General features: G+C 44.1%; 1 pseudogene; it reads left to right on the forward strand.

Annotated features, from left to right (window-relative positions):
* Positions 1 to 507: 507 nt before the first annotated feature.
* On the forward strand, positions 508 to 8,222 carry LOC116467941 (neurofilament heavy polypeptide-like; annotated as a pseudogene).
* Positions 8,223 to 9,119: the final 897 nt, after the last annotated feature.

Here is a 9,119-nt window from a genome sequence, read left to right on the forward strand (position 1 = left end):
TTTCTGGTGGGCAATTTGTCAATGTGAATTAGAGTATCAAACATTTGTGGATTTCTAACAAATCCACAAGGATGATTTTATCATAAGGAAATAATGAGGGCTATGTACTAGACTTGGCTATAAATTTATACACTGCAGTATTTTAAAGCCAAAATTGGAAACAATTTAAATGTCTAAGAGAAGGAAATTGGTTAAGTAAATCATGATATAGACAAGCTGTGGAATATGACAAAAACAGGTCCCAATTGTAGGAGAGGAGAAAAGTAATCTTTTTCCTCTGCTCGTCTTAGGTTCTCTGGCTGGAGGCCTGTAAAACAGACTGGGAAAAGACAGGTTAATAAGGGAAAGGCACACTGAAGTTGATTAAGATGTGTATCCCTCATAAACATGGGAGCACCCAGTGGTGAGTAACCCAAAGGGATGTTAGAACTTGGACTTAAAGAGTATCTTAGGCTAAACAAAGAAAAAGGGATCTGGGGCTTCTAGGTTGGGGAGGCAAGTTACCCAATGACCAGGAAAAGTGTGGCAAACAACAAGAGTTGTTTAGTAAGGTTTGTTGTGCAGATTGAAGCCAATGCCATCTCCATTGATAAGGTTGTTAAGAGTCCTCCTCTTCCTGATACAGGAGAGGCAGATACCTTTTACAAATGGGTATTTTCTTTAGAAATTGTAAATTTTCTTTAGAAAAGAAAAATATTGTGCCATGTTTTTAAAGCTTTTACTGCCTCTTCTGGTTCATGATGGCCTTTTGCTCAAAAAAAACCATATGCTAAAAAGGCATGTTTTAGGGTGGCACTGAAGTAGGAGGCGGAACTTGACTCTGGAGGTGGGGCTTGGACACTGGACCAAATTGAGGACTAGCTAAAACAGAGCTGAGTGGAAGCAGCTTTCCATAAGACATGCCTACCAGTGTGCCGTGTCAGTTTACTGTTGCCATGGCAATAACCAACCTTTACCACCTTTTTCCATGGCAATGACCTGGTGACCCAGAAGTTACCACCCTTTTCCTAGAAATGTCTGCATAATCTGCCCTTTAATTTGCATATGATTAAAATGGGTATAAATAGGACTGCAGAACTGCCTTTAAGCTGATACTCTGGGCACACTGCCTGCGGTGTATCCCTGCTCTGCAAGGAGCAGTACCTCTGCTGCTGCTTCAATAAAAGTTGCTGTCGAACACCACCAGCTCGCCCTTGATTCTCTCCTGAGTGAAGCCAAGAAAACTCTCAGGATAAGCCCCAATGGAGCTTACCTGTCCTACATCAGCATCTCCTGGTACCCTTCACAATCAACAATATAGTCCCATTTCATTTCTCAAAAAGCGTGTGCTGGGTGCGTCTCTTGCACAATGTCCCCAGGGTATTGGTCCCTGTGTGGTGGGATAATAGCTACTATTTTGCCCTCCTTGCTTGCTATTCTAATATATCTAAATTGAACATGTATTGTCCTTCAATTGAATTATGTTTAATTATAAGTGGACCTGTCACTTCAGTAAATGTTCTGAGTGCTGAGGTAGGTGCAGTCCCTGCCTCCGAGTGTTTGCATTTCAGGGGACCATCTACTCGGTGACTCATTCCAGCTCCTCCCTTGCCACTCTTGCTGCAATGTACAGGTTGGCTCTTGCTCTATCTTCATTGATTCTTTTTCTTACCTAAACTCATACTCCCAGGGAAGTAGGCTACAGGGAAGAGAATAAGAAGCAGAGAAGGAAGAAAACATTCTTGGAGGTCTTACTTTAGGTTGACCTCTTATTCCCTGATTAGTAAAATATTGATGGTTTTGACTTCTACCTCCCTTTCCCTTTGTCAAAGGAGAGCCTTAACAAGGCTCAGGTCAAGTCAGGCCTGTTAGAAATAAGTGCTCAGTGCCACAAGGAAAAACCAGCACTTAGACAGAAAATGTCTCAGCAAGGCACATTTACTTCTGCAGGTGGGTGCTGCCTGTGTCCCTCTGATTGTAAGTGCACACCGAGCGGGGTAGCACAGGGATTTTTATCCCCAATGCAGTTCCTGTTTCTGTGTCCTTTCCGCACTGGCTGGAGTCAGACCCCACAGTCTAAGCTGACACAATTGGCTAGCGTTTGAAATTGAATCAGGCCAATTAGGCAGGAAGGGAGAGGCTGTCCACTACCAACCAGGTGAAAAGGGTTGTTTACAGAGCAAGAGGTTTGCCAGTTACAGATTAAGCAGAGAAACAAGTGCTCGTTACAGATTAAGCAGAGTACTAAGTGCTCATTACAGATTAAGAAAGACCAAGGAAGCTTAGAAGAGGAACTTATTTTTGGCAAATTTCCCCCTCTTGACTTAATAGTTCTCCCTCTTCACATTTCCTTAACATATCCTGGCTTTGTTGCTCCTCTTGGTCATTTAGGAGTAGGAACTTACCTGAGTAGGGCGGGGGAGAATCAAGGGGTTTTCATGAGGGCTTTTTCTATAAGCCTTTGCACTAATCAACAAATACAAGGTATGATGCAGCAACCTACAAGAGTGAGTACACCTATAACAATTGCAAGGAGGGTAAAGATTGAGGTTATGAGTCTCTTCCATTTTCCAAACCATTTTTCCATGAGACCAGAGAAAGGGTCATCTATTCCAGAATTCAGCTAATTCATTTGCTAGGGTGGTAAGGCCCTGTAAGGCTTTTGTAATTGTTCCATCAGGGGCTGTGTTGTTAGGGATAAAAGTATAGCATTGGACCCCAATCATGAAACAGATCCCACCTTTCTCAGTTAATATCATGTCCAGGGCTATTCTATTTTCCCAGACCATTTGGCTGGTAGGGCCTAATTGTTCAGCTATTCCTTTAATGGTATCCCTAGCATAATTGACAAACCGCTGTTGATTATAGTAAATGTAATTTATCCAGTATACATTTTTGTTTACATTTACCCATGAGAACAATATAGATTCAAATCCTGCAGCTATTTGATTTGGAATTTTAAATTCATTTGGCACTCCTTGTGGAACTCTGATGGCATCTATATAAATGTGAGAGTCAAAGGACCCGTGGGGGGGTGGTACTACTTTTTTGCAGTTGTCTTTTTTGCTTTGTTGATGAAATGCCAGGATAAAAGGGATGACCAATTGAATTAGGGTGCAAGTGCCGATCCAGTCACTTGGCAGAGTATCTAGTAGTGGTCCACTGCAGTACTACCATACATCTGCTCAGGGATGAACAAGGGCAGACTGATTGGTTAGCTCCTGAAAAGGCTTAGGCTTACTGCATCCCGCTAAATTCGGCATGCCTTATTGCCCCAGGCTGTGGGGTTTTGGAAGAGAGATACCATGCAGCTCATACCCTGTTGGTCGGAGGATCATCCAAGTGGAAAGGGGACAATTTGGGTCTCTGGCCTGCCCATTGCACAAGCGTAACAATCGCTTTTGTTTAGTGTGTGAATGGAATATTTAATCAATTCTAGCCAGGTATTTGCATCTTGGTACCCCGTTTCAATAGCTAGGATTTGTTTTAAATCTTTAACTTCTACAATAGCTACTTTGGTGTTGTTATTGGGTAGGGAGAGACTAGTAGTTTGATTAGAAGGTTTAGAAGGAGAGAGAGGAGGGGATGAGGGGGTAACAAAAAGCATTTCAAAAAATCCTATAGAGTCTGCCCCTGCGACTTCTGCTCCTATACCATAGAAATGACTTAATGAAGGGGAGGAATTTTGGGAAGCTGTGATAGTAATGGAAATTTGTACTGGATTACATTGGTTTTGCTGGCAATTGGTGGGGGCTTCCTTTGGTGAAAGGAATGTATGGTTTTTGGACACACAGAGACTTGTTGGGGAGGTCCAACCCTGATTTTTGGTAGTCCATAGAATTTTGGACCAGCTACGGTAGAGAAACTCTGTTTTCAGAGGACAAGATTCCCAGTTAACAGAGTTTTCTTTATAATATCCCAAGTCTAAGGGAACTGCCCAGTTAATTGAATCTGCCCAATCTGATAATTTCCAAGAAGGGCAAAGATACTTTTCTGAAGTAGAGAGCTGCCTTTGACCTTGCAAGTCTCCACAAGGTATAACAAGACAAGCATCAAAAGTAATGATTTGGGGTGACTTTGACCTGATTACATTAATAATGAGATGTGGGGTAGCTAAAGGAAAGAGAAGAGGAAAAAGGGACAGTCAGATTAGGCTTTTTTCTTTAACATTACTCTGGTGGGGGTTGGTCCTGGGGTGACAGTCCATGACTTTTGTTTCTTCTAAGATTTTTGCTTTAAATCCTTCTCCTTTCACTCCTGAGATCAGGAGTTCTTCTTGTGAACAAAGTACACCAGATGGAGGATAACAAACAGAGGAGCGAGCTGCCCCGAGTCAATCAAAAAGGTAATGAGCTCGGATTTGGGTCCCACTTCTAAATTTATCAAGGGCTCTTGGTGGAACTCGATATAAAAGAAACAGAGCCCCTGACTTCCCTATTCTTCCTCAAAGGCCATAAGTGGGATGAGTTCCTTTTCTTTTTCCCATTCAGGACATTCCATTTCAAAGTGACCTATTCTTCCACATTTGAGACATTTGTTCTGCTCTCTTTCTCTCTTTATTTTTAAATTCCCTTGCTTTGCTTTTTCATACACTTTATATGGCCTAGTGAGTGGGGGCTTAAGTTCTTTACAGGTTTTGTCCCCTTGGGTACTTTGTTGTAGAGGGGAGAGCTGATTTTTGCCTTTTGTTTTTGCTTTTCTTCATCCCTTCTTACATACGCTTTTTGGGCCTCCCTCAAAAGTTCCTCTATAGGCCGATCTTTCCAGTTCTCTATTTTTTTTGTAATTTCTTTGTGATATCTGGCCAACTATTAGTGACAAAATGGAGCTTTAACTTCCCCTGCCCAAGGGGATCCTCTATGTCTATGCCTGCATGTTTTCTCATCTGTTCCTTTAGTCTGTTTAAAAACTCCATGGGCCCTTCATCTTTCCCCTGCTGTATATTAAATGCTAGTGAAATATTTGGGGTTTGAGGCACTGATTCCCAAATCCCTTTAACTATCATTTCCCTAAGGTCTTCCATGTTTTCTCGGTGGGCTGCATTATCATTATCCCACTGGGGGTCTTGGGCTGGAAATTTTTGTTCTACTGCAGGGATATTTGACCGGGAGGATGTGCATGCTCCCAGAGTATCATAGTAGCCCTGTGGATCATGGTTATTCCCACCCCCCACGAAAAGAGAATACTTAAGATGGACATTAGCCCAAGTATATACTTGTGGTCCTAAAAATTGGTCAATTTGATCCACGACCCCAAAAGGATCATCTAATAGTGGTTTAAGTTCCCTCTTCAGGTTTCTGACCTCTGAACTAGTTAAGGGGGCATTTTCAAAGCCAATTCCCCTCCTCCAAGTGGTACTTCTCTTAAGGGAAAAAGGGTTGGGGCAGACTCCTTTGAGGAAGAGGGGAAAGGGAAGTTTTGAATATCCTTTTTACATTGTTCTATTTCACATTGAAGCTTTCCTGGGGCAGGGCATTCAGACTGGGAATGGCCCCAAGAGTCAGGATTATAAGGGGAGGGAACAATGTGAGCAGGGGAAGGGTTTGGGGTGGCTACATCTGCTTGAGGGGGAGACGAAGTTGGTGGTGTTTAGCAGGGGAAGGTGGTCTAAAGGATCCCATGTGTTAATGGACTGTTTGGAGTAGGGGTCTCAATTTCTTTAGGGGAGGTAGTTTCTGGTTTATTTCCTGTAGCTTTTAGCAGGTAGAGGAGGACAGGCCTCTGCCCCCAGCACAGCGCATAGTCTGTTTCCTCTTGGGAGACAGGACTTTTATCATTGACCTATTCTATTAAAAGTTGACAAATCCAATCCTCATTTGACCCAAACCTTGGCGAGAAAACTGAAGATTTGAGAATAGGTTTTTTGGTCTAAATAAAGCAACAATATTTGGTCCAAATAAAGCAACAATATTTATCATTTTTTGCTTCTTCTTATGTTTGGTCCTTTCATTATCCTTCCAATATTTTAACATGAGACCTAGAGGGCTATCAGAGGGAATTTTATTGTCTGTCTTGTCCTTTATATTCCCTGTCCTGCTTAGGGTATTTCCCATCCTGGAAGTTTTAGGCATTTCCCTGAGTTTCCTGACTGTGTGTGGCTCAATCTCTCTCACTAGAGATTTCTTGCACCCTTTCTCTGGAAACATCCCCCCCAACCACTGGAAGTTTCTTGCACTCCTTTGCTTTCCCTTTGTCCTTCTTTGGCCGCTTCTCTCTTGGGAATTTAGGTCCTTCTTAGCATTGATGGGTCGGTATAAACCCCTGACAGGAAAGCCATCTTAAGCTGTATGAGGTGACCACAGAAAAGCAATTCCAGACTCCACACTTGCTTTGCACTTAATTGTGCATCTCATTCACACACTTTCAACCTCCAGGACATCCCAACTACCAAGGAAGTACTTCACCACCCCTGCAGCTTTTCTTACCTTGGTCTATGCACAGAATTACCTGGTCACTGCAGTATCTGTAGGCCTTTTCCTCCCACATTGCTGAGAGTCTGGGTTTATTTGTCACGCCAAGTGGGTCTCGATCCCTCACTCCTGAGTCAGCTGCAATGAGGCAGTGGGACACGTCTCCTCACAAGAGATGATGGGAGACCCTTCCCCTGAGGAGAATGGGATCCCGGATGAGCTCCCAAATTGTTAGAAACAAGTGCTCGGTGCCACAAGGAAAACCAGCACTTAGATAGAAAATTTCTCAGCAAGGCACATTTACTTTGCAGAAGGGTGCTGCCTGTGTCCTTCCAATCACAAGAGCACACCAAGCCGGGTAGGGCAGGGATTTTTTATCCCTAAAACAGTTCCTGTTTCTGTGTCCTTTCCCCATTGGCTGGAGTCAGGCCCGTCTAAGCTGACCTGATTGACTAGTGTTTGAAATTGAATAAGGTCAATTAGGCAGGAAGGGAGAGGCTGTCCATTACCAACTAGGTGGGAAGGGTTGTTTACAGAGTAAGAGGTTTGCTCTTTACAGATTAAGCAGAGAAACAAGTGCTCTTTACTGATTAAGAAAGACCAAGGAAGCTTTGAAGAGGAACTTATTATTTCTGGCAGGACTATGGTCAAAATTGCCATTTCTGTACTTCATACCCAACTGAATTTTTTGAGCTGTGAGATTTTGGAAGAGAAAGAAATTCCAAATAGGATTAGATCCCCTCACATTTCAGTGGAGGACTCTAAGCCCTGGGAGGTTCTGGGTTATACCTGTCCCCTTCCTCCACACTTTCATCACCTAATCCCTAGCCCCTTGGACCTGTGCTCCAAACTTAGAAACACTGCTTGCTTCTTCCTGAGACCCTACTGTCACTTTTTGCCTCACACACCTCACTTGTCCTTAGTTGCAGCAATCCCTGCATCCCACCTCACCTTCCTGCCTAACTTCCATCTCCCCTCTTTGGTGCCTCCACTCACACCCTCATTACACCTTCCCACAGACTCAGGGTAGAAACACAAAAAAGGAGCAAAGTGTCTAGCATTTTTTTTTTTTTTTGAGGTGGAGTCTTGCTCTTTCGCACAGGCTGGAGTGCAGTGGCGCAATCTCAGCTCACTGCAACCTCCCTCTCCTGGGTTCAAGCGATTCTCCTGCCTCAGCCTCCTGAGTGGCTGGGACTACAGGTGCGCACCACCACACCCAGCTAATTGTTGTATTTTTAGTGGAGATGGGGTTTCACCATATTGGTCAGGCTGGTCTCAAAGAGCCCCCAAAGAAGGCAGAGGAAGAGAAAGCTACCGCCACACCGAAACGGAGAAGAAGGACAGCAAGAAAGAGGAGGCACCCAACAAGGAGGCTCCAAAGCCCGAGGTGGAGGAGAAGAAGGAAGCTGCCATGGAAAAGCCCAAAGAGTCCAAAGTTGAAGCCAAGAAGGAAGAGGCTGAAGATAAGAAAAAAGCAGCCACCCTAGAGAAGGAGGCTTCTGCCAAGGTGGAGGTGAAGGAAGACGCTAAACCCAAAGAGAAGACAGAGGTGGCCAAGAAGGAACCAGATGATGCCAAGACCAAGGAACCCAGAAAACCAGCAGAGAGGAAGGAGGCAGCAGCAGCACCGGAGAAAAAAGATACCAAGGAGGAGAAGCCCACTGAGGTTAAGAAGCCTGAGGAGAAACTCAAGACCCAAAGCCAAAGACAACCCTCTCAAAGGAGCTCAGCAAACCTAAGGCAGAAAAGCCTGAAAAATCCTCCAGCACAGACCAAAACGACAGCAGGCCTCCAGAGAAGGCCACAGAAGACAAGGCTGCCAAGGGGAAGTAAGGCAGGGAGAAAGGAATGTCTGGAGCAGCCAAAGAAACTCAGAAGGGTCCCGGAGCTCAAGGATCAGAGTAATGCAATTTTTACTTTTTTTCTCTTTATGTAAGAAGAAACTGCTTAGATGACAGGGCCTCCTTCTTCAAACAGGAACTTCCGTTAGCAATATGTTAGCAAAAGAGGGCAATCCCAGCCCCCTGCCCCCACACCCTCCCGAGGCAATGGACAATTATGTTATGATAGCTTATGTAGCCGAATGTGATACATGCCAAATGCCGTATGTAAATACTTGACTATAAAAACTGCCCCCTCCTTTCCAAATAAGTGCATTTATTGCCTCTATGTGCAACTGACAGATGACCGCAATAATAAATAAGCAGTTAGAAACACATTATGCTTGAGATGTCTTAACCTATTCCCAAATGCCTTCTGTTTTCCAAAGGAGTGGTCAAGCCCTTGCCCAGAGACCTCTTTCTGGAAGAGTGGTCCAGATGGGTCCGGGCACTGGCCACTGAATTATGCCAGGGCGCACTTTCCACCTGTGTCCAGTTTCAATTGCTTCTGTGCAATAAAACCAAGTGCTTATAAAATGAAAAAAAGAAAAAAAACTGGTATTTGCCAGGGCTTCAGTGATGATCAGAAAGGCCACACTGTGTGTCTGTGGCCAGGTCCTATTGATTTTAGCTTGGTTGTGTCTAGATGATCACAGCAGAATTTCAGTATCAGTATCAGCAGCAAAATCAGATTCCACAAACATCGTCACTGCCAGGCAAAGAGGTGAGTGTTCTCACAAAAGCAGCCTAATGTAATCGGCCACCAATGCATGCACCATGGCAGCAGATGTGCTCTTTTCCAGCCAAAAAGCCTGTCTCTGAGAACTTGTTCCTTTGTCAGGTGATATCT

Source organism: Hylobates moloch, unplaced genomic scaffold, assembly GCF_009828535.3.
Source record: "Hylobates moloch isolate HMO894 unplaced genomic scaffold, HMol_V3 SCAFFOLD_5, whole genome shotgun sequence".
NCBI lineage: Eukaryota > Metazoa > Chordata > Mammalia > Primates > Hylobatidae > Hylobates > Hylobates moloch.